Below are 25679 nucleotides of genomic sequence, written 5' to 3' on the forward strand. Positions count from 1 at the left end.
ATGGGAACTTATAAGTTAAGTGAAATAGTATAGAGGGAGAAGAGGGCCCAGGATAAGAGTCCTATAGTACACCTAGTGTGTGTGACCTGGTTGAAGATGCTGCAAAGGAGACTGAGAAGTGGTCAGTTGGCTTGGAGGAGGAGAAGGAGAGAGTAGTGTCAAAGAAAACCAGAATAGAGCATCAAGGAGAAGAGGGTGATCAACAGTTACAAAGGCTACAGAGAGGTTAAGAAGTTTGAGAACTGAGAAAAGACTGTTAGATTTGCTAATTAAGGGATTGTTCCTAACTTTGGCGATAGCAGCATCAGTTGAATGGTGAGATCAGAAGCCAGACTGTAGATAGTTACTAGTGAGAGGGGAAAGTAAGTAGAGAGATATATTACAAATAGCCTCCTAGAGTTTACCCACGAAAGGGAGGAGAGAGATTTGGAATTATAGTTAAGCAGAGGTGGATGTTCAGCCCTTACTATATTCTTAACTCCAGAGATGCCGCACTGCAGTATCTATGTGCCATCTCTTTCTCTGCTATGTTCTTGTAGTACTTTAAGGAAAGTGTTCCCTAGGGGTTTTTTTTGTTTGTTTGTTAGTTTTTGTTTATTTTTGCCAAATGTAAGAAACTTTAGCATCTGTCTTGACCAGTGATCAGACCTTTACTTGAAAGATCTCTAGGTAGCCCATTTCACTTTTGGACAGCTGTAATTGTCCAGAAATACTGTCATCAGACCTAAGTTTGTGTCTCCACAACTTGTTGCCCCTTGTTCTTTCCTCTGAGGCCAGTTAGTAGTAGTCTAATCCATTGTCCTCTTGTTTTCTCTTCAAATCCTAAACACAGCTATGTCCTTCCTGTCTTGTCCACACCAACAGATAGTCCTCTAATATCCTTAGTTCTCTCAATTAGTTCTTATAATCCAAGGATTCAAAACCCTTTGCTGTGCTTGTTGTCCTCATGGATGCTCTCCATTTTATCAATATCCTTAAATTGTACTGTGTTTTACACTACAAAGGGTCTATCATCTCTTTTATTTTTGGAAGCTACTCATCTCAATGGAGCAGCTAGCTGGTGCAGTGGATAAAGTGCCAGGCCTAGAGTTAGGCTGAAAGAATGGAGAAGAGTAAGTGGCCTAATTTAAACAAAAGGGAAAAAACCGCAAACTATAGGTTAATAAGCTTGACAACTCAGGGAAATTTCCTCAACAAATAATTAAAGAAATGCTTAGTAGACATCTGACATCTTTCTGAGTTCAAATCTGGCCTCAGACACTTAATAGCTGTGTGACCCTGGGCAAATACTTAATTCTGTTTGCCTCAATTTCCTCAACTGTAAAATGAACTGGAGAAGGAAATGGCAAGGTCCTTCTGCTTTTGCAAAGAACACCCCAAAAGCAGTCACAAAGAGTCAGACGTAACTGAAAACAACTGAGCAACAACAAAAATTAGTCTCAACGTAACCCAAGATTACTTTTTTTTTGCTGCCACATCATTCATTTCAAATTTGCAGTTGTTTAAAACTTACAGAATTTTTTCAGATAAACTGTTTTCAAACCATTCCTTCCTTATCCTTTGTGTCTGAAGTAAAATTTTTTGAACCCAAGTATGACTACATTTGCTCTCATTGAATTTCATCTTACTACATTTCAACCCTGGGCTATAGCCTTTGGATCCTGATTCATCCAGTGTGTTAGCTCTTCTATCCAACATTATGTCATCTGAAAATTTTGACAGATTACTATCTATTCCTTTATCCAAGTCATTGTTATAAATGTCTAAGCAAAGTTCCTTTTTGCACTGCACTATTAAATAGCAGCATTGATGCTGAATAACAATGACGGAGTCCTGTTATTCACTCAGCTGTCAAAGTTCAGCTCCCCCTGTCCAAATCCATTTAGTCATACTGTCGTTTAGCCTTCAAACCTCCAATATCTTCATAAGAATTGTTTGAAATTTTTTCTCAAATGCTTTGCTAGGTAAACTATTCACTGTATGTTTATGTTCTATTCGTTTAGTAACCCTGGCGGGGAGGGGGATGAGGTAACATCTGGCATAACCTGTTGGTGAAGACATACTGGCTGTTACTTTCTTTGTCAGATGTCTACTAAGCATTTCTTTAATTATTTGTTCTGTAATTTTCCCTGAGCTGTCAAGCTTATTGACCTGTAGTTTGAATATTTTTTTCCCTTTTGTTTAAATTAGGACATTTACCCTTCTCCATTCTTTCAGTAACTTTCTTGACTTTCATGTATTATGAAATTTGATCACCAGGTATATCCAGCAGTTGGATTTGGTTTGGAGCCACTTCCTCTCAATTTCTGCCTGGTCAATTTCAGTCACTTTTACAGATTCAACCACCACCTCTATCCAGATGGCTCTCATATTTTTGTTTTCATCCTTGACCTCTTCCAATCTCCATACTGCCTATGAGACCTATCTACCCATATGTCTCAGTGGTACCTCACATTTACCATATCCAAAACTGATCTCATTTCGATTTCTGGTCATATGTTGCTCAGCTGACCATTACATTTCTTCTTCAATGCAATTCTTGGTTGTTGCAACTTGCACCCAATTGGTTTTCCAAATAGTTAAAGTTGAGCCTTCTGATCATAACGTGCTCTATTTAACATGGAGACCAGATAGGATGCAAGGATGTAAGAATAGAGAGCACTGTATATGCAAGAGCAGTGTATATGCAAAGCAATCTGAAAGCAAGGCGGATTAACAAGAGGTAAATAAATTGAATCTCCCTTTGGGAAGCATGTGTATACAATCATTTTAGGCCAAAAATTTCTATGTCAGTTCATCTATCAGTTTCTTTGAACGTGGGACTAGAAAGAATTTCTGCAGTTACTCAGTTTAAAATTTACCTTAGTAGTGATCACTACCCTTCCTCTTCTATCCACCAAGGCAGCCCTAGTAAGAACTGAGTTTGAAGATTATTTGCAAGTCAGTCAGTACTGTGACACATAAAACCATAAACAGCATGAGACACTTCACTTCCTTGATGATATATCCCTTTAAGAAAAAAAAATAACTATGCTGTGTATAGGCAAAACTGATTGTGTTTCAAGAATATACAAAAATGCTGGAAGGGTAAAAGAAACTTAGTTCTTTATTATGGATAATATAATTAAGTATAATTTACCTAATATTTTCTATCAAAGATGCCAAAGATATTAATATGAGTACAATATTTTCATCTGTACTAGACTCTATTAGATTTTTTAAATCCTTTCCTCCATTTTTACTTTTGTAATATAATTTACTTGTAAACACTTATGTTGATAGTGGAAAGCATGGGTAAATATAGAGACAATTCTGAAATCTCATTTTGACCCTTTGAAATTTGACCATCTCCATCAATTCTTTTAACAGGCCTAGAAAGAAAAATTAATCTAGATTTCTTCTTTCTCTTCTCTAGTCCAGCTTCCATTTCACTGAGCCATGAAATGGCCCAAAGGAAGAAAATAAGAGGATCCAGATAACTACAAATTGTACCATCAGCACCCTTGACAATGAAGAATTAGACTTTGTCTCCATTTACCCTGTCTTTCCTGTCCCCTTCCATTGAATTATGTTATTTAAGAAAATTAATTATTATGAGTAGAGTTCAAAGATTAGTCACTGGAAAGTTAGGGTACTGTCTGGGCTGGTAGAGCAAAACTGAAATTAAAGATACTCAAACTGTTTCTTATATTACTCTAATTTTGTCCTGCCAAAGCATTCAGCCATTAGAGGCAGGCATCGTCATCTGCCCATTCAGTATTATGTCTTTTTTAAGGGTTCACAGAGGTAAATTTTGATACTTTGTGATATGAGTACTTTGCTTATTTTATGTAGCTAATGCTACATATGTTTTGGTTGCTTTCTTTCCTTGCGTTTTCCTTTATGCTTACGTGTTGTCCACCCTTCACACACATTTCGCTAACCAAGACTCATTTGAGATTGCAGTGGAGGGATGGAATGAGGGTGGTGATTATATCAGCATCTTCATGCAAGTTGTTGACAATGAACTTCATGATGGCTCCTTTCACTAAAAAAATTTTTTATACCACTGTTGTCAGTTAAGTAGTTTTTACCAAAATCCTAGATTAAGGAAGGGTATAGCAAAATGTCTTCTTAGTATCAGTGTTAACTACAAGTCGTAGTTAGGTTTTCAGTCGTTGTCTGACAGCAGGTTATTGATAAAGATATATAGATGTCACCGGTACTGCTGATTGGTTATCTGTTTTCTCAACAAATTAGTGGAAATAATTCTTCAGAGTGCTAAGTTCTATTCTTATCCTTGTCTGAAAAGTTAATATGGTATTGGGCAATTTTTCCTGAATCTAGGATACTTATTTTTCCAGTAAGAGGTTAGAGTGAGATGGTTTTTAACTTTCTGTTTACTTTTATAGAATTACTTGGCTTTGAAACTTTGGCTCTATGATTTTATTGATGTGTGTACTACTTTCAGTGACACAGATTGTAAGCTGCCAATGCTTGCCCATTCTTGTCCGTATTCTCTTCCCATCAGTATACTGTAGAGGGTTCACTTAACATTCCTAGGACCTTCACCTAGAGCTCTTGATATTTCATGGATATCAGTAGAGGAAGTTGTGAGTGTGTGTGTGTGTGTGTGTGTGTGTGTGTGTGGTGTGTGTGTGTTCTCTGAAGAGCTCATCCTTCTTTCCCCATTTCTTAACTTAGCTTTCCTCATTTGTAATATTTCTTCTTCACCACTATGTTTGCAGCCATATGACATTAGAAGAATATGGCTTAAAAAAATACACTCCTGTTTTGAGTGATTATTAAACTCATTTAAGAATTCCCAGCAATCCTACAAGATGTCTGCGTTGAAATTTTATATTCATCTTTTTTTATTGCATTAACTTCCGTCTTTGTATTATAAGTTTTATGAGAATAGAAACTTTGGCTTAATTATTTGTCTCTCTCAGACTACCACAGTTCTTTGTGCATAGTAAGTACTTAATAAAATGGTTATTGAATGTTTTCTCTCTATCACTTCTGAATTTTTTCCTTGAGTTTTTTTTTCCCTTGATTTGCCTATATTTGACATATACTCACTTAGAGTAAGTCTCTGTTTTTCTAACACTTTAACTGGAGAAAGATTGAGGCAAGGAAGCTAATTATTATGAGGCTTGTAATAATGTGGGTGAGAGGGGAGGAGGGCCTACTGTGAGGTGGTAGCTGTGTAAGTGGAGATGAGGGGACAGGTGCAGGAGATGGGGAGATAAAAACAGATTAAGTTACAATGTGGGAGATGGAAAGGATGGTGATGCCTTTGACAGAAATAAGGAAATTTGAAAGAAGAAAGGGTTTAGGTGAAAAGATAATTTTAATTTTGGGCATGTTGGGTTTGAGATATGTCTGGGACATCTAATTTGAAATATCTAATGCATGGTAGGAAATGTGGAACTGAAGCTTAGGGAAAGACTGATGGTATATGTCTTCTCCAATAGTCAATTCCATGGGAGCTGGTGAAATTACCAAGATAGGTTATGTAGGGAAAAGATGAAGAGGGCCTATGACAAGACCTTGTAAACATCCCCTAATTGAGGATGTTACAGAGATAGAAAGAGAGGAGTAGTCAGGTAAGAGGATGTGAGAAGAAAGTACTGTTTCAGAAGCCCAGAGAAGGAAAAAATATTCAGTAGAGAATATTCAACAATGTCAAATATGGCAGATAGGTCAAGAAGGATGCAGACAGAAGAAAAAAGACTAATTTCTTAGTTTGGAGATTTTGGAATTTTGAAGAAGATAATTTCAGTTGAGTGATTAAGTCAGAAGTTAGGTTGCAAAGGAGAGAGAAGTGGAAATGATGCTGTCAGATGTAGGCAGCTACATTTTTCTAGAAATTTGAATAGGGGAAATTCATGGAGAGTTGGGGGATGACAGTTTAGAATAACTTCTTTAGGGATTCAAAATGATTCCCTGTTATTGAAGAATAACTTGAGGACCTGGAATGGTCTAGTAAAGGTGTTTTTTGTTTTGTTTCAAGCTTGATGAAAAAGTGAGGATTGAAAAATAGTAAGGGAGAGAATAATTGTTTCCATTCTGCTTGGAAAGAGGGTATTGGATCAAGCACTCGTGTAGTGGGTTTGACTTGACAAGAAGGGTTACCTCATTGTCAAGAATTGGCAGAAGTGAGGCTAGGGTGGGAGGATAATGTCAAAAGGTTTTGAAATGAAGAGAACGAGGGAAGAGGAAGCTCACATTGAGTAGCTTCGACTTTCATTAAAATAAGGAGTGACGTCCTCAGCCAAGAGAGAGGGGTGAAGGGTGAGATGTCTAAGATTTGAGGGACAGCAATGCTTGGAAAAGTTTCTGTAGTGAATAAGATTGAAAATTAGGGAGGGAAAAAAAAGTAGTGCTGCAAACTTAGCAGAGGAAAGATGCTTTCTTAAGGAGTTATGTAAGGAGAACTGGGAAAGACTTCTTGCAGAAAGTGGCACTTTAGCTTAGACCTGAAGAAAACGAGGGAAGCCCACAGGTGAAAATGAGGAGGGAGAATGTACCAGATGCAGGTGACCAGTGTGTGAATATTGTGCTCCTCCATCCAAATGAGAGTTATATATAGTTAATATGTGGCAAGAAATGAACCGTAGGAAATGGGGTGAAGAATTTGAGAGCAGAGGATGGCGTAGTGTACAGTTGAAGTAGCTGAGATGGAAATGGGAAAAAAGTGAAGTCTAAGAAAGAAAGGAGGGGTGGGAGGGTTTGGAGGTCATTCTTATCACAAATACCTAGCATTTATAAACTATTTTAAGGTTACTTTGTACATGTTACCTCATTTGATCTTGAAACCAACCCTGTGAAGTAGGTGCTATTTTCCCCATTTTACAGATAAGAAAACTTGACAAAACTTAAGTAACTTGTCCAGGATCACACAGCCAAAGCAGCCTGAGGCAGAGTTTGACTTTAAATCTAACACTATTTATTCTCTTGGTAAAAGCGAAAAACAGGCTTAAGAATGGTGAGGCAGAGAGAAATACAATGATCAGAGATTATGGTCTGATGGAAGAATGCGGTTTGTAATTAAGTAAGAACACTTCTGGGTAAATGTAATATTTCAAATTTAAAATCCCACTAAACCCTTTATGTTACACTGTACTTTTCTTTAGACATCTCTATGGGATCTTAAACACATTTCCATTTCTTGCATTCAGAAACAGAAGTATAGTCTTGGAAACAATTTCTGTTGTTTCTACCTGATGCTGTGACATGTAGCCTGTCCAAGCCAATATAGTGGAATGATTTACTACCACATCAATGCCAGTCACACAGGTTTCTGGTCTTGAACAGTAATCATTCTTTTTTTTTTTTTTGAACAGTCTCCTGCTGTTATGGCAGTTTATAGCTATCAGTCTCTGCTTCTTAAAGGGCTCAAAGTAACTTCCCAAGTAAACAGATTAGAGTAAAATGGATTCTAAGATCACAGAAAGCTGAGAAAAAGGTAGCATGAGAGTGGTCTGTATGACTTAAAGGAAGGTTCATTTATTTTGCTTTCAAGATAGTTCTCTTTGTTATAGCACCTTGAGAGGAATTCTCTTTCCCTTTAATAGTTTGTGTTAAATATTGATGGTAAGAGACAGCATGGCAAAATGGAGAGAGAGCTGGATTCAATCTGAAAGATTTACCTTGGACATTATAGCAGTGTGAACTTGAGGGAGTCACTCAATTTGTCAGTGCCTCCAAGCCATTCTCTAAGCAATTGCAGATTTGCATTGGTAGAGAGAATCTGCTCACCTGGACCTTCCTACAACAAAGAAATCACAGGTCCAGAGCAAAGCAAAAACGAAATGATATTCTTGTGCTGTTTTCTCAGTATTCAGCAAAGTATCTTTTATTTTATATCAGGAAGTGAGTATTGGAAGAATGCTACACATCAAGCTGATGTTCTCTAGTCTGCTAGAGAAGTAGTCATACTTTCAAAACTCCTTTTTTTCCCCCAGTCAAAATAACTTCTATTTGCACACTTGCCAAGTGTCATAAGTTCTACCTCCATGCCATCTCTAGTATCCATCCATTTCATTCCACTTACATTACAACAACTTTATTTTAGGCTCTTATCGTCCCTGTCTTAAACTAAACCTCCTAAAGGGTCAGTTTCCCCATATTTTCACTCTCCAATATTTTCTCCACATAAGTGGCAGAGTCTAAACATGCCAGTCTTTTTCTTCAAAAATACATAGTGGTTCCATATTGCCCCTAAGATAAAATACATACTCTTCAGCTTGACAGTTAAAGCTCTCCACAATCTGGCTCCAACCTACCTCTTATTAGCCATATTTATTTCATACTGCTTCATTTCATAAAATCTGCATTTCAGCCAAATTGGACTACTAGTTTTTCCCCCAACATTTCATCTCTCTTCTCTATGCCTTCACATAAGCTATGTGTCACACATGGAACGTACTTGATTGTATACCACTGTTTCTTGGAACTCTTCCATCATTTCTCAGTTACCACCTCTTCAACAAAATCTTCCTAGATCTGATCAACTGTTCATGCTCTCATATTCCTCAATCAACATTTATCTGGGTACACATTATCAGTACCCCTTTAGGAGAATATATGCTCCTTGAAGGCACTGAATGTCAGATTTGTCTCGTATCTCTTGTACATAGCACAATACTTTTCACATAGTAGGAACTCAAGAAACATTTCTTGAATCATTGAATTCTTTTGGCCAAAGTTGCATTCTTTTGGCTTTTAGATGATTTTTTTTCCTATACTGTTTTCGATACTTAGCATCACTGCAAAAGGCAAGAATAGTCTTTCCTAAGTATAAAATTAGTACAACATCTTCTGATTTCACACAATACCGTAACTTTAGCATCTGTGTCTACTTGTATTTGTAGTTTCTTGGTCAGTCCCTGTGTGTGCATTAAGTATTTTTTTTTCTTTTTGGTTATCCCATATAGAATTCTCCCTAATTCTTTTATTAAATGAGGATAGATATTGGATTTGCGATTTCATTGATATAAGGAACCCCTCATTAGGAAACTGCCTATGCAATTTATAATCTTAGAGAGTTGCCCAGAACATTGAGAGGTTAAGTGACATGTCTAGGGTCACATTGCCAATCTATATTGGAGGCCAGTTTTTAAGCCACTATGTAATATTGCCTTCTATGAAAGAGGCTGAACATGTTTTCCCCTGAATATTTTGTTTTGAAAGATTATCTCAGTTTTTTGCTTATCCATTGAATGGCATGTTAATTACTTCAAAGCATCCCCAGTCACATAGCATGAGTAGGTTATATGTTTTCCTATTACCAAGCTATAGTCAAGGTCCGGGGAGAGAGAGCCCTTCCCTACCTCTTCTTGTCCATCGTCCAGCCACATGTGACTCTTTGAAGAGAAGAATTGGAATTAAAAATGTTTGAATGCCTCTCTTGAGTCTGTGGCCACATTTCACTATTAGAAGCTGAAGGTGTGCCCTAGCTCCCCTAAACAGACAATTTTAGCCTTTCCTTTACCCTTCTGTTTGTAGTAGATTGGTTTCTAATGAGTAATGTCTCTGTGTTAATTTATCACTTTAAGGATGCCCCAGTTCCAGACACTTCCCTTTGGTTTGTTTCTGACATCAAAGTTATTTTTGCGCAGTATCAGGAATGAGTGGTAGTTTGTTGTGTCTTCACCTACACGGTTTAATAATAATAATTATAACAACAAGAATGATAATAATAGAGAATGGAGCCTTTCCTTACCCAGTTGTCCCTGACCTAACATTATAGGAAGGAAAGAAATAAGAATTTATGAAGTGCCTGCTTTGTGCCATGCCCTGTGCTGAGTGTTTTATAAATCCTAAGTCATTGGATTCTCACAACAACCCTGGGAGGTAGGTGCTATTATTATCTCCATTTTACATTTGAGGAAACTGAAATAAACTACAGTTAAATGATTTGCCAAGGGTTGTACAACTAGTAAGTGAGGCCAGATTTGAACCCAGGTCTTTTTGACTCCAGATCCAGCACTGCCTCTTCCACTGTGCCACCACCTCTATTTTGCACCCAGACCCAGATCTCAGTTTTGTCTCAATTAGAGGACTAGTCTAAGCCGCTGATACATAATTTTCTTCGTTGTCTACAAGGTACTTTCTTCCCACCTCCTAGTGGATCCGCAAGCCCTAAAGGATCTTGAGTCTCAAGGTCTTGAGAATAGGTTTGGTGACTTAACCAGATGAAAAACAAATAAAGCGTACATGGTCTCCCTTAGTATGCTCAGTAGAAATTCCTGGACGTAAGGTACCAAGAGAAGGTCCTTCCTTGGTATTAACCTGTTAGAGATTTGGATGATCAAATACTTCATTCTATTACACAACTGGGTAACTATTTTGTCAGCAGAGAGAACACTTACTCATTTCCTCTCTCAACATTGAGGCCAATTAAGATCTCAGGGTGAGAATTAGGACTATGATTAGATTAGATTCATAGATTCAATTAGATTAGGTTAGATTCATAGATTAAAGCAAAAAGTGGGGAGTATGAATAACATACTATGAATAACATAGGCTCACAGAATTAAAATTGGAAGGGACCTTTGGAAATGCCTAGTCGACCCTCCTCTTGCAGATGAAGAAAGAGGTAAGTAACTTGTCCAGTTCCTCATTTGGAAAATAAGAGGATTCAACTCAATAATTATCTCAAGTTCCCATCTAACTATTAATCTATGACTGACATTTAGCAAAAAGAATCAGGGATAGTTTGACTTCCTGTACAAACAAGTTACAGATCCAAAGGAAAGGAATAAGAAAGGTAGTGTATGGTCTCTGAATTAAAAGATGGAAGACAAAGAGATAACCAAAGATACACTTCACCTCTGTGATTACCACCATAATCTTACATGAGAAAATTATTACTCAGGACAAGCTTAGAATCATTAGAATACAAAATGCATTCCCTGACCCTTAATACATCTAAGGATGTTCTCACCCAAGAGCACTGTTCATTACTCAGAAACTTCAGGAATTTCTCCTGGACAGTCTTGTTGCTGGAATCAAAATGATAGTAAAACAAAAATCTCTTCATGGGGCAGCTAGGTGGCTCAGTGGATAGAGTCCATCCTTGGAGTCAGGAGGACTTTGAGTTGTTCAAATCCCACCTCAAACATTTGACATTTACTAGCTGTGTGACCCTGGGTAAGTCAAGCAGCCCCAACTGCCTCACTAAAAAGCAAAAAAAAAAAAATCTCTTCCATGGTAATTTTGTCTTCTTGGATGTCCGTCAGACTACTTATCACTGTCTTGCATGTGTGCTTTTCTGTGCTTTGTCCTTTTCTGCTTCTTCTACTTCCTAACCATTAGTCTTGGGGGAATCCCATGTTTCAGCCCTAATCTCTATACTCCCTCAGGGACTTCAGCACTCTCATGGCTTTGATTATTACCCAGCTATGCAGATGAGTCCCAAATCTTTATCTACAACTTTGAGCCTTCCTAGCCTCCACTCATGTATTTTCAATTGTCTGTTAGATGTCCTCACCTAGATGACTATTCAGCACCTCGAAGTCAACTAGTCTAAAAGTGAACTCATCTCATCCCCCAACCCTAACATCTCTGTGTTATTGGCACCACCATCCATTTATCCTTCTAGCTGCATATTCTTTTTTTATGAATTAATTTATTTTTAGTTTTCAACATTCACTTTTATAAGATTGAGTTCTAAATTCTCCCCCTCCCCTCTCCCCTCTCCAAGACAACATGTTATCGGATATAAGCTATACATATAGAATCATATTAAACACGTTTCTACATTAGTCATGTTGTAAAGAAAAGTCAGAACCAAAGGGGGAAACCAGAAGAAAAAAAAAGAGAAAATAGTATGCTTCGATCTGCATTCACATTCCATAGTTTTCTCTGGATGTGGGTAGCATTTTCCATCTTCAGTCTTGGAATTTTCTTAGATCACTGCATTGCTGACAAGAGCTAAGTCTATCAAACTTGGTGATCTTATAGTGTTGCTATTACTTGTTCTCCTGGTTCTGCTCACGTCAGCATCAGTTTATGTAAGTCTTTACACCTACTCATCATTTCTTAAGGAACAATAGTATCCATTACATTCATATACCATAGTTTATTCAGCCATTCCCCAATTGATGGGCATCCTTCAATTTCCAATTCTTTGCTACCACAAAAAGAGTTCTAGCTGCATATTCTTAAAACTGTTTTCAGCTGCGCCATCCTCATCTTAAAATCCAATCAGTTGTTAGATCTTGTTTATTCTTTCTTGGTAATACCACAACTCCTAGGACTAGGTTTTTTTGGTTTTGTTTTTTTTTTAGGCTTTCATTTCTTTTCACCTAGGCATTTGTAATGGCTTCTAATTTGTCTTACTGCCCTCCAGTCTATCTGGCATACAATCCATCATTCACATTACTATACATGTAACTTTCCTTCTGTCCCATCAATCACATCACTCTTCTACTTAAAGACATCTTAGATGGCTCCCTGCTACCTAGTCAACAAACACTTATGAAGTATTTTCTATGTGTTGGGCAGGATGTTAAAGTGCTGGGAATACAAATAAAAAAGATGGTCCCTGTATCTCAAGGAGCTTAAGTTCTAATAGAGGAATGGAGCTGAAAGTGTGGGGGAGAGACATGTCTGGAGAATCAAGAGTGGAGATGGTAAAGGAGTGAGTATGGCTGGCATGGGTACCAATTTTGCATCTGCAGCTCTGCTTGGTTTCAGTTCCATGGAAGAAGGTGTCCCTCCTACTATAAGCTCATCACTTCTAATCTCATCACAGTGCTGCTAACAATACCACCTCCCTCATCCTCCTCTCCCCTCTGATTGAAGGGCTGGAGGGTGGAGTTAACAAATTTCTTCCAAAGCCTCCCTATAAAGGGAGCAAAAAATCAGCTCACTCCCCTTAGCATCTGCAGCTCTGCCTGATTTCAACTACACTGAAGAAATTCCAGCTGTATATCTCTTGGTATTCCTCCCTCCTGCTTTCTGTCCTCCTTTTGTGTGTTGTCTTTCCCCCATTTGATTATAAGCTCCACTTGAGGGCAGGGACTATCTTTTTCTTTTTTATGTCGCCAATGCTTAGCACAGGGACTAACACAAAGTAGGTACTTAATAAATATTTATTAAATTGAATTAATAAATTGAGTTCACCAGTAGGAGGAAGGGGGTTGAATGAACAGAAGGATCTTCTAGAGTGAGAAGACCAAATACAGAATAGGAGTACTGGTATTCAAGGTTTTCCACAATTTGATATAGAATTACCTTTCCAGCCTTAAAACTACTGCATTTCATACATTCACAGAATCACAGAAGGAATTTTAGTGGCCACCTAATGCTACCAGTACACAAGTAGAATTTCTCCAATAAAATACCTTACAAATGATTGTCTGGTCTTTATTTGAAGACCTCTGAGGAGATGGAATACAGCACTTCTCAAGGTAGACCATTCTCCTTTTGCATAGTTCTAATGGTTAGGAAGAGAAGGAGGAGGGATACTTCTTAACACATGTGGAGTTGAAGGGAGAGGCATGGGCCTTAGCCATATTTTGGGGAATAGTGATAGATATTAGTCCTCTTAGTGTAGGTCACTGGTTATTTATGATTTCCTAATCACCTTTTTTAAAAGTATTAATATGGTTTGAGTTCCCTGCCCCCCCCCTTGGTATTTTTCCTTCCTTCAGATATTTTACATGTTGGCCCCTTAGTGCCCATACAATTATACTGTTTCCAGCATGGATCTTTTCTGTATATACATGATCCAAGTTGGCTGCTTTTCCTATCATTTTTCTCTTTAGAACCACTTCTTGTTCCTCAGGTGATGGAACTGTGATGTTAAGGTCCAAATGAGGTAATTCCACTATCCTAATGGGGGAAAAAAAACAACCAACAAACAAGCTTAATATTTTTTTCAAAACTTTTCCATTTTTATTGTTTTGGTTCCTTTCCATTTTCACCCTTGAATGCCCTTGGGATGAATTTGCTTAGTTGAATGTCTTGCCAGTCACTCTTTACATAGGTTTTACCCTTCACTGCTTCTCTCTGATTTATAAGAAAATGCTGTGCATAATCATCCATCATCCTTCTTTGTAAGGTTTTTACAGACATGATTATATTTTAACCCAGTGTTGTCTTTGGCAGCTATCTTTCTTTCTTTGGCTAACAAACCACGTGTTTACTGACAAAGATGCTTTCTAGGCACTTTTGGTCTTTACCAATTAATTTACATTGATTTAACTTCTGGATGAAATTATTCGAGTTGGTGTTGAGGTAATTTTTGTTGTCCATTTCCCATTTTGGGTTTTCAGCAATTTGCTTAAATAATTCAGGGTTAAATCTTTTTAAAAATGGTATACCATATCTCCCCATTTTTATTTAAGTCCTGATCCTAGCTTTGATGAATTAATGGATTGTAACAAGAATAACTCCTATTTCAATGTGAGTCTTTTCCTTGATAACAAGCACACTAAATTCAGAATGAATTTCCACTTGACTTTCAGTTCAGTAGAATTCCATGCTTTTAATATGGAAGAACATCTAATTCATGGTCAATTAAATGCCTTTCTCTGCTGTGACTTGATAATACAGGCTATGAAACATTTCTGTCATTTTGAATTTTAAGGAACTTCATGATGCTTGTTTTTTTTAGAACAACTGCTATTTTTATTATTATTATTATTATTATTATTTTGATTATCAAGAACAATAATAACAATAGCTAAAATACAGACTGTCCCTAAAGTCTTAGTGCCATTTAGCAATGGCACTAAGACTTTTGGAACACCCTGTATATAAATATATATATATATATATATATATGTGTGTGTGTGTGTGTGTGTATATATATATATATATATATATGTGTGTGTGTGTGTGTGTATATATATATATGTGTGTGTGTGTGTGTATATATATATATATATATATATATATGTATGTATGTATGTATGTATGTATATAGTATGTGTAGGTTTGCAAAGCTCCCTTTATCCATTATCTCATCTGAGTCTCAGAACAACCCTTTGAATCTGAAACTACAGGTGCTGTTATCCTCATTTTATAATTCAAGGAAAAGGTTCAGAGAAATTAAGTGATTTGTTGATTTGTTCTTGGTCACACCGTTAGGTCTTAGAAGCAGGATTTGAACTCAGGTATTCATGACCATAAGTCTAGCACTCTATTTACTCTGCCAGGGGGTTTAGATTGGTTCAGATTTCAGCCCTTCTCCTATTGTACACTTCTTTTCCAAGCTTTTCTATAAATCCTCCAGTGCGAATCTACCCAGGGGAAGCTAGGTGGTGCAGTGGATAGGGTACTAGCCCTGGAGTCAAGAGGACCTGAGTTCAAATCTGGCCTCAGACACTGGACACTCACTAGCTGTGTGACTCTGGGAAAGTGACTTAGCCCCAATTGCCTCACTAAAGAGAGAGAGAGAGAGAGAGAGAGAGAGAGAGAGAGAGAGAGAGAGAGAGAGAGAGAGAGAGAGAGAGAGAGAGAATCTACCCAGTATATCAGAAACTTTCTTCTAGGTCTTTTAACTTTTCAAGGGTGTTGATACAGTCCTTGGATTGCTGACTTTGCAGTCAGCCCCTCCGTTCATGACGGAGCTACCTTTTCTGAGCATACACTTTCTTGATTTCTTTTATGCCAGCACTTGTGTACAATCATCATTAATACTGTGGTATACACTGTACTCATTTCTGTTATGCATTTCTGCCTTGCCCTTAGGGTCACTCTTAATTATGTTTCTTCAGAGAAGATAGTGTGACATGATTTGCAATCATTTCACATCACTAGTAGAATATTGATGTTAAATAGATGGACTTTTGTGTGAGGAAACAGTTTGAGGTAATTGAAAATATACAAATTCCCAAACAAAATTCAGTCCACTCCCTTCTATTAATTCTGAGTCCAGTTCGTTGTCCATCTGCAGTGACTGCCCACATTATATGTACTGATGGACTAATTCAATGAGTCGTACATCCAACTGCTTCATATAATCTAGCAATAGACGTTTTTTTTTAATAGACATTCTTTATACACTTGCTTTTTCCTGTATGAATTGTTCATCTGATTTCTTTTGAATGCTTGTAGATTTCATTGAGGAGATGCTGTAGTATTCTGGGTTTTGATGTAATCAGAACAGTGTCATTTCAAACAGGATAATCTGGAAGATGTTATCACGTATAGGAAATCACTTCCATTTGAACAAAGCATAGGACATCTGTTATGACAGCAGTGAAATCTTTTGGTGGTTATAGGATCATAGATTTAGAGATGGAAGCGTTAGGAGATACAATTTAGCAACTAATCCACTCTCATTTTATATATGAGGAAAGTGAGGCCTAGATAGATTAAATTACTTGATCAGATTGATCGACTTACAGATAGTAAGTAGAAGGGCCAAGGCTCTAACTCAAGTCCTGCAACTCCTAAGTTTAGGGTTTTTTTAACTACAACATACTGTGTCCTGTTTTCAGCCTCACGTGGTTCTTATTCAGTCATATAACAAGCCTTTATTAGTGTCCCAGGGATCTATTCTTGGACCTGTACATCTTTTTCAATGTTTTGAATGAAATCTTTGAAGGTATGCTTGTCAAAATTTCAGATAGATGTAATAGCATAAAGTACAATGGGATAAAAGTATATATATCTTCACTTAGATATAAAAAAAAAAGTTTCACAAGTACAGGACCTGGACACATGGCCAGACAGCAATTTCCAGTATGAGTCAACTGTGTGATATGGCAGACAAAAAATGTTACTGCTGTCTTAGGCTGCATTAAAAGAAATATAGTGTCCAGAATGAGGGAGATGATATTTCCTCTGTTCAGGTCAGGCCACATTTAAAAACCCTATTCAGTTTTGGGGGGCTCCATTGTAAAAAGACCGTGAAGACTGAGTTCAGAAGACACAGGAGGTCTTGTGACTAGGAAGATTATTAGAGTGGAGAACATGCAGTATAGAATTAGTTTGAATGAACTGGGAAGTTTAGCCTAGAAAGAAGATTTGGGACATGAAAGCAGTTTCAGGCATTTAAAAGGCTAGTATGTAGAAAAATGAAAGAGGGATTAGATTTGTTCTCTCCCCCTACCTCCAATTAACTGTTCTCCCTTCAATGGTATTTGCTTTGAATATATTTTTTTATATTATATGTATAAATAATTTTACTGATAGAATATAAGTTATTTGAGGATAGGGACTGTTTCATTTTTGGTTTTGTGCCACTGGAGCCCAAGACAGTTCCTGGGACACAGTAAGCATTTAATCAATACTTAGCAATTGACCGCAGAGCAGAATTAGGAGCAGTGAGTGAGAGTTGCAGAGAAGCAGATTTGGAATGATGTAGGGAAAAAGTTCCTAACAATCCATCTGGTGTTGTTAATCATGTCCAACTCTTCATGATCCCATTTTTTGTTTGTTTGTCTGTTTTTGGTTTGGGGGGTGTTTGGCAAAGATACTGGAGTAGTTATTTCCTTCTCCAGATCATTTTCAAGGTGAGGAACTGAGGCAAACAGGGTTAACTGACTTTCCCAGGGTCACACAGCTACTAAATATCTGAGGCCAGATTTGAATTCATCAAGATGAGTCTTCCTGATTCCAAGCCCAATCCCATTTGCCACCTAGCTCCCCAGCTTAACAATTAGAGACATCCAATGGTGGAATCCATTGCTTTGGTAAGTACTGGTTTACTCTTCACTTGAGGCATTCAAGCAGAATCACCACTTGTTGGGGATATTATAGAAAATATTCTTCATTTATATGAAGAATTCTAAGTAATTGTCATACAAAGACACTTCCAATTCTGAGATTTTATAATTCTCTGAAGTCTTTAAGTCAGTCTATTTTTTTTTAAATTCTGTATTAGACTTTCATGAAATTTTCAACAGAGGCTATCTCTAAATAAAAAGAAGTGTTCTTGATTTTTAAGGGGGAAGGGTAAATTTAAAATGGGTTCTGTCATCCAAGGCATAGTGACAAATTTTATAATTTGAGGAAATAGTAACCTTTGAGTTTTTTAAAAATTGGTATTTCCACATACTCAAAGCAATACAAAAAATAATTGTATGTGAAACCACAGCTCTGCTATGTATTTCATGTGCTTTAAATATTTGTGTCTGTTATTCCAAATATAGCTTTAAAAACTGTCCAGCTTGTCTCTTCTTTCTTCCAAACTTGCTTCTGTTCTCGTCTGTGTATTTTTTGTTTTGTTTTGTTTTGTTTTTTAGGCAGTTGGGGTTAAGTGACTTGCCCAGGGTCACACAGCTAGTAAGTGTCAATGTTTGGTCTGAGGCCCTATTTGAACTCAGGTCCTCCTGACTTCAGGGCTGGTGCTCTATCCACTGCGCCACCTAGCTGCCCCTCTTCTGTGCATTTTTTAAAAAGTTTCAATGACTCCCTTTATTTTGGTAGCACTATTACTGACCTCTCCTCCCCCAAAATCTCCATCCCAAAAAAGGCAGCAAGTTAAAGTGAAAGAAACTTGTAACAAATAAACATAGTCAAGCAAAATGAATCCACTCGGTAGCCATGTCCAAAAATGTATGTCTCTTTCTGCATCTTGTCACCTCTCTGGAGGTGGGTAATGCTCTTGATCATAAGCCTTCTGAAGACAAAGCATTAATCAGAGTTCCTAAGTCTTTTACATTTGTTTTTCTGGACGAAGTTGCCATTATATATTCTCCTGGTTTTGTTCTCTTCACTACCTCAATTCAGACTATCCAGGATTCTCTGAAATCCCATCTCTTTCGTCATTTCTTACAGTGCAGTGATGTTCCATTACACTCATGTATCACAATTTGTTCAGCCATTGCCCAACTGATGACACTTCTTTATATTCTTGTTCTTTTCTCCCTTTTCCCAATCCCTTTTAATCAGGATTAAAGAGTTTGTTTTGCTTATGGCTCTTCCCTCCCCTGTATTAACCTCTTTATTAATTCCCCACCATTCCTCTGTTCAGTCGATGTATTTTGTGCCAAATTATGTGTGCATGTGTTTAATTCTCCTTTGTCCATTTCAGATAAGAGTAAGGTTCATTTTATGCCCACTCGTCTTATCCCACATTCCAAGTTAGTATAATGGTCACATGCAACCTAATTATAAGAAAGAGCAAGTTCTACCCTTTCTCTTTTCTATGTTAGCATATTCCTTTTATTTTCTCTTCTTTATCCCATCATCAGAAGAGAAAGAGTTCTGCCCCAAATTACATTTTTCTTGTTGTTGGGAGTTTCCTCAATACCTTTTGAAGATGATAAGTTTCTGAAGGGACACATCTCTTTTCCCCCATTAGAATGTTAGCACTTTATTATCATACAGGTCCTTCTGATTACTCTAACGTACTTATCTAAGTTTTTCTGAACTCGTGCTTGTATTTCACAGTTCCTACTCAACTCTGGTGTTTTCATCAGAAATGCTTAATAATCTTCTATCCAAAAAAAGTCTCTTTGTAGGATTATATATTACTAATTTTTGAAGAATAAATTATTCTTGGTCATAAGCCTGAATCTTTTGTGTTTTAGAATATTGTTTTCTAATATCCCTTTTCATTTATTGTACAAGCTTCCAGGTCTTGTGTGACCTTGACTTTGGTGCCCTGGTATTTGAGTTGCTTCTTTCTAAATTCTTATAATATTTTTTCCTTTGACATGGGAGCTCTCAATTTTGACTTTGATATTCTTGAGACTTTTCCTTTTGGAATTTCTTATTTATGGTTTATTTCCATTTTCGTTTTGCCCTCTGACTCTAACAGAGATGGGCAATGAAATATAGTGCCTATATTTAAAAAAATATTGTTTTCAGTGAATCTGTGACTCTTAAAATGTTGCTCCTTGTCCTATTTTCCATATGAGATTTTTTTTATATTAACTGTCTTACATTGTCTTACATCTTACATTGCCATTACATTGTCAAAATCTTTTGATTTGTTTTAATATTTCTTGGTGTCTCATGGATTAATTAATTTCTGCTTGATCTATTCTAGTTTTCAGGGAGATGAGAGGCAGCAAGGTGGCCCAGTAGATAGAGTTCTGGGCATCTAGTCAGGATGATCTGAACTAAATATAGTTACTGGCCACGTGACCCTGGTCAAGTTTCTTAATCTCTATCTGCTTTTCTTTCTTATCTGTAAGATGGGGATAATGCTAGCACCTACCCCTCTAGGTTTGCTGTGAGGACTGAACAAGATATTTGTAAAGCATTTAAAGTATTGTAAAATCTACTCTGTATGTCTGTTTCCTCATGTGTGAAATGAAGAAGCTTCTAGGGTCCCTTCCAGATCTAAATTTATCATCCTGGGGTCCCAGGAATTCTCATATTCTGAAATTCTATAAATGATATCTAATATGAGTAGGTTGGATAGCAAGAAACTATGGTAGTGGTATGTTAATATGACCTAATTGTAAGATCATTACACTGAAAATGATAGTTATGGCCCTTGGCAGCAGTAGCAGGTCCGTCTGACATTTCTCTCAAGTCAAATATCATGATGGTAGACTCTGTAGCTAACTCATTCACAGTTCTTTTTAACTCCATTCAATTGCAAAGGGAGGAAACAAAATTGCAGCAGCATCTTTGGAGGATAGCTACACTAATAAAGCCCCTGGACACTAAGAAACCCTTTGCTCTGCTGATGTCCATGGCATTCCTGTTTTGGAAAGTTTGGGAATGTTAGCCTGCAGTATCATGAATCCATTTTATTTTATGTTAACTTATTAGTGATTCTAAGTATGTTTTAAAAACAATTAAATATGATAAATTTAACATATTAGAAAAGTTCTATAGCATCTCTCCATAAGCAAACTATGCAAATCATACAAAGCCATTTTTTTCAGTGACCGTTCAGCTGAGAAGAATTCTATTCACGATGCTTTTCCTCCTGTAGAGGTTCATACTGAGCAAGATTGCTCTCAGTTTTTTGTTACTTTCTAACATAGCTCCATATTTATCTTTCATCTCTGCCAATTCTAGGAAAAGCACCCAGCTCCTATGTCATGCTTTAGAAAGTCAATTGCACTATTTTTTTTTCTGGTTCTTTTTTTTTTATTGTGTGTCCAGCACTCCCAACTTCTTAGTACATTTGTAATTGCTCTTGCTTCTACTTGATAGTCTCAGGAGACATTTCTAACAGGCCACGGCAACAGTGGTATAGCCTATGCAGCCCAACTAATGGCTGCCAAGTTGTTGTATCAATTCATTTTAAAAAGGAACTATTTAAAATGTTTTGATGCCTGCAGCTGAATGTAGATGTCAACCTGTAGGCATAATCATCTATTTACACCCTAAGACCAGGGGTTTGATTATGCCAGTTGTGGCTGGGTCCAATTGTTTTAAACACCTGCTGACAATGATAGCTACAGAGTGATTTCCTCTTCAAACATTGGGTCTCAAAATAAGGGAAAAGTTGATTTTTCCGTTCGTTACAAACCAGGAAAAATGAGTTGGACTCAACTCTTGAAACAAGTTTTAATCCCACAGTGTTTCAAAGGCAAAACAGTATTGAAAGGAAGAATTTTAATCTGGAGCAAAGAAGATGATGTTGCCTGCTTTCCTTCTCCTCCCCAATATTCAAGTCTAAATATGCAAATGATCTACATGTGTGAATTATCATTAGTCATTCTTTCACAAAGACTGGAAATAATTGGGGACCCTTGTGATACGCAGCAGAAAACATTAAGATTCATCAAGTTTCAATTCTTTGGTTTTGTCAGCTTGTCACAAACAGATGTCTGCATTTGCAGGCCTGCTGAAGAAACATTTTATTTTTTTTTCTATATTGGTGTACAATTTAGCTCTCTCCCACCCCCATAATTTGCTTAGAAATGAACTGGATCTGGCATGCTACATTTTCTATTTAATGGGCAATATTACAAACAAGATTAAAAGAAATGGCTATAAAGCTGTTGTCTTTGCAAATTTAATTTGGTGAGATCCTCACTATTAGATACAACTAATGAGTTTTCTGGATAAATTATCATGGGTGATCAGGAGGACTTGGAAGGGGAGTGATTTTCCTTGCAAACCTTACTAAATACATAAGGGAATTAGTCGTTCACACCTCAACAATTATACAACTCTTAGGCTGTGTCCTGAATCATAAAAGGGCAATCAGTGATCGTTTTGGGGGGCAAGAGGGATACAATGATTATTTATCTGAATATTTCTTGTACTTCCTTTTTTAGCCTTGCTTTTGTTTTGAGGGGTTGTAAAATTATGAATTGTGTACATTTTTAAAAAATATTATTTAAGGGTCTATTGGTACCTTCAAGTTTTCAGAACGTGAGGAAAATTCTCAGTATGTCGAATGGCCTCCCTGTGGCAAACTTAAAGAGACACCAGTGCAAGTAGCACAGAATGCACAAGCAGAGATGGCTTGACATCTGTATACTCACATTAATGAAGTGACAGATCCACTGGGGACACAGCACCTAAAATAACTCAAAACCAAAGAATAACCACTGGCCTTTTTCAGTGTGAAATTTCTGTCTGCCAACCTAAATATTAAGGTACCAATTCAAAGTCAGTACAATCCTGCATCATACAGCTCAACTTTAGCTAAGGTTTGGATGAGCCAGGCAGCAGGTACTTTTTGTGTTACCTATTGGGTCCAGGTTGTCTAAAAGCACTTGACTTTGAAAGGTGAGTTAAATTTATTCATTTAAATTCTTAGATAGACTATGTTTTCACACCGTATAACAGGGTGGGGCCCTAGACCCAATGGCACTAGACCATCACAGAATCTCAAATTAGAAAGGACCTTTCAAGTCATCTAGACTAATACATAGCTGAACAAGAATCCCCTCTATGATCTACCTGACAAGTGGCCATCCAACTGATATTTTTAAAAGCTAAGTTAATGGATAAGTTCCCTATTATAACCAGGAATCTCTATAGAGACTAGAAAATCTCCCCTTTCCTCCTAATCAGATGTTTTTTCTGTGTTTTCAGAACTTCATTCTAGTAAGCATCTCATTCCTCCTTAGCTTACTACTTCTGTAGAATTTTAGCTCATTGGATCTTACCTAGACTTTTTCAGATCTCTTTGAAATCTCTCCCCAAATCTAGGGGAGATGATGCCAGACTAGATCATGTTGTGTGGGACAGTTTGATTTTCCATTATTGTTTATCATAAATTCTAAGACCAAATGATCACTTTTTCCTATTATTTTTATAATTTCCACCTCAAGAACTAGTTCCTTATTAGTGAGAATCCAATCTAAGAAAATAATTCTCTGTTTTCAGAATGAAATCATTATCATCCTACTACATGATATTGTGAAATTATTATTAAACAGAACAGGGTGGAGAGGAGAGAACAAAAACAAAACAGAAAATTACTATCTGCCCTATCAAAGCTAAAGTGAACCAGCAGATATCTGGATAATTGAAGTCTCCTATCACTATTTTAGTGTGCTTCCATCTCAGGCTTGTGACATATTCCTAAAATTCCTTATCTATTAAAAAAAAAATTCTGTCCGGGTGATTGGTAGTAAACTACAATGACTGTATCACTTGTGTTTCTTCCTCCATTGACTTTCATGTACTCCACCATCCTTCCGCCTTCTGTCTTCTAGATTTCTTAAGATGATTCTATCTTCTCAATGTACAGTGCTAGTCTAAGTACTGCCCTATCTCCTTTTACTTCTCTTTGAATAAAGTATCCCTATCCAGAGCCGAATTCCAATAACAGATTTTATTTATCCGCTTTCACAACTCTCAGTTATATACTCAAGGTGATTTGCCTCTTTGAATTACAATTTCTAGTTTTCCTTAATTATTCCTCATTACTCTGCATTTATACATAGACATTTAGGTTGTGGGTTTTATATCGAGTTTTTTTTTCCCTTGCATTCAGTTTCCTGTGAATGCCTGGGTATCTCTACTACTACTCCTCATGCATTGTACCTGTGTACCTGTGTTAACAATCTTGGTGTGTAGACAATTTTTCCCCTTCCTCTTCCTGAGTAGTTTAATGCCCTTTTGAATAGATCAACAAGACTTCAGACAAATGTATTTTTGTTAGCCTTTGTTAGGTTCACTTCAATCCTGGGCCAAGAAGAGACTCATTTCTATATTTTATACTGCCAATTCAAACTCCAAATCCCATTCTGATATGCCATCTTCTTATCAGGATTCTCAACTCAAATCATCATTTCTCACCTGAAGCAGCAGTGATGAAAACAACACCTCTAATGCTTTCTGGATGACCTGGTAGCATCTATAGATCTGTGCAGTCATTTCTTGGAGTCCAGGCAGCTGCTTCCTTCTTTTATGGTCCAGCTTTTTTCTCTTTCTCATATTTTTAAGTCCTATGTGATCACTATTCCTTATTCCCTTGCTTTTCTGTATTACAATTTTTCACTCTCAAATTCCTGGCACAGGTCAGGATATTCCTTCATCTCTGCAAATCCCTTTTCTTCTTTGCTTTTCTATTGAAGACTCCATTTTGGTTAAAGGGATGCCTTTCACTGCATAACTTACAGACTCCAGAAGCATTCTTATAGTTTGTTTACCTTCTTTTCTAGGAGGGAGACCAGACTGCACATTAAATATAGATGATTACTTGTCTCTGGCAGAAATACAAACATTATATACGCTATGATGATGACTACAAAATTGCCCCTGCTATAGCTATGCTTTCTGCAAAGAAGGTTGTCAGTCCTCTGTCATTCTTGTTGATAGCTCTTACAGTCAACAGCTCTGGAGAATCTTTTGTTTTTAAGCACACTGACACGTATATCATTACTTTCATATTTATCTTCTATTTTCATGGGTCGACAAACATCTGCAAAATGGTGATGATGTTGTTGTTGTCCAGTCATACCGGGCTCTTCATGACCCTCTGGACTTCTCCCTGGAGATTTCTTGGCAAAGGTATTGAAATGTTTTGCCATTTCCTTCTCCAGCGTGTCCCCGTTGTAAGATGAGGAACTGAGGTAACTAGGAGTTAACTGACTTGCTTAGGGTCACACAGCTAGTAAGTGTCTGAGGTCAGATTTGAACTCAAATCTTCCCGACTCCAGGCCCAGGGCACTATCTACTGCACCACCTACTTGCTCAAAATGGAGATAACACAGGGCTTGGGCAGGTGATAGGAGACCTAGAGATTAAATGACCTGTTTAAGACCCCACAGCTACTTAATAACCGCTGAGACTAGAATACAGCTTTCCTAGGTTCACACAATTGCAAAATTGTTATGTAATGTGTGAGGATTACCGTGGAAATAGGGAACTAGGTGACACAATGGATAGAGTCTCAGGTCTGGAGTTGGAAGACTTGAGTTCAAATCCTGCCTCAGACCTCATACTAGCTGTGTTACTGAGAAATCACTTAACCTCTATCAACATCGTTTCTTCATCTGTTTAACAGGAAAAATAATAATATCTACTTTGCATGGTTGATGTGAGGATCAAATGAAATAAACAATAGTATAAAAAGAAGGTAGATCTTTCATAGGGAAGGGAATAAAATCGTTATGAGTATCAGGATCCATTAAAATGCTATATAAATGGTGATATTATTATTATTGTTGTTGTTCAAAGAATCATTTCTTTAGACAAGGCATTTTTCCCAATTAAAATCTCAGTACTCCAGAATTGGTAAAACAGTAGCAGTTTGAATTCTTGATCAGAGCCTGTCAAAGGTATAGCAAGCTTAGATTCTGATAAGAGGGCTGGAGAAAGAAACCAAATATAGTATCAGAAACAAATATAGTACCAGA

The sequence above is a fragment of the Phascolarctos cinereus genome, unplaced genomic scaffold (genome assembly GCF_003287225.1).
Source record: "Phascolarctos cinereus isolate Bilbo 61053 unplaced genomic scaffold, phaCin_HiC Scaffold_726;HRSCAF=1367, whole genome shotgun sequence".
Taxonomy (NCBI): domain Eukaryota; kingdom Metazoa; phylum Chordata; class Mammalia; order Diprotodontia; family Phascolarctidae; genus Phascolarctos; species Phascolarctos cinereus.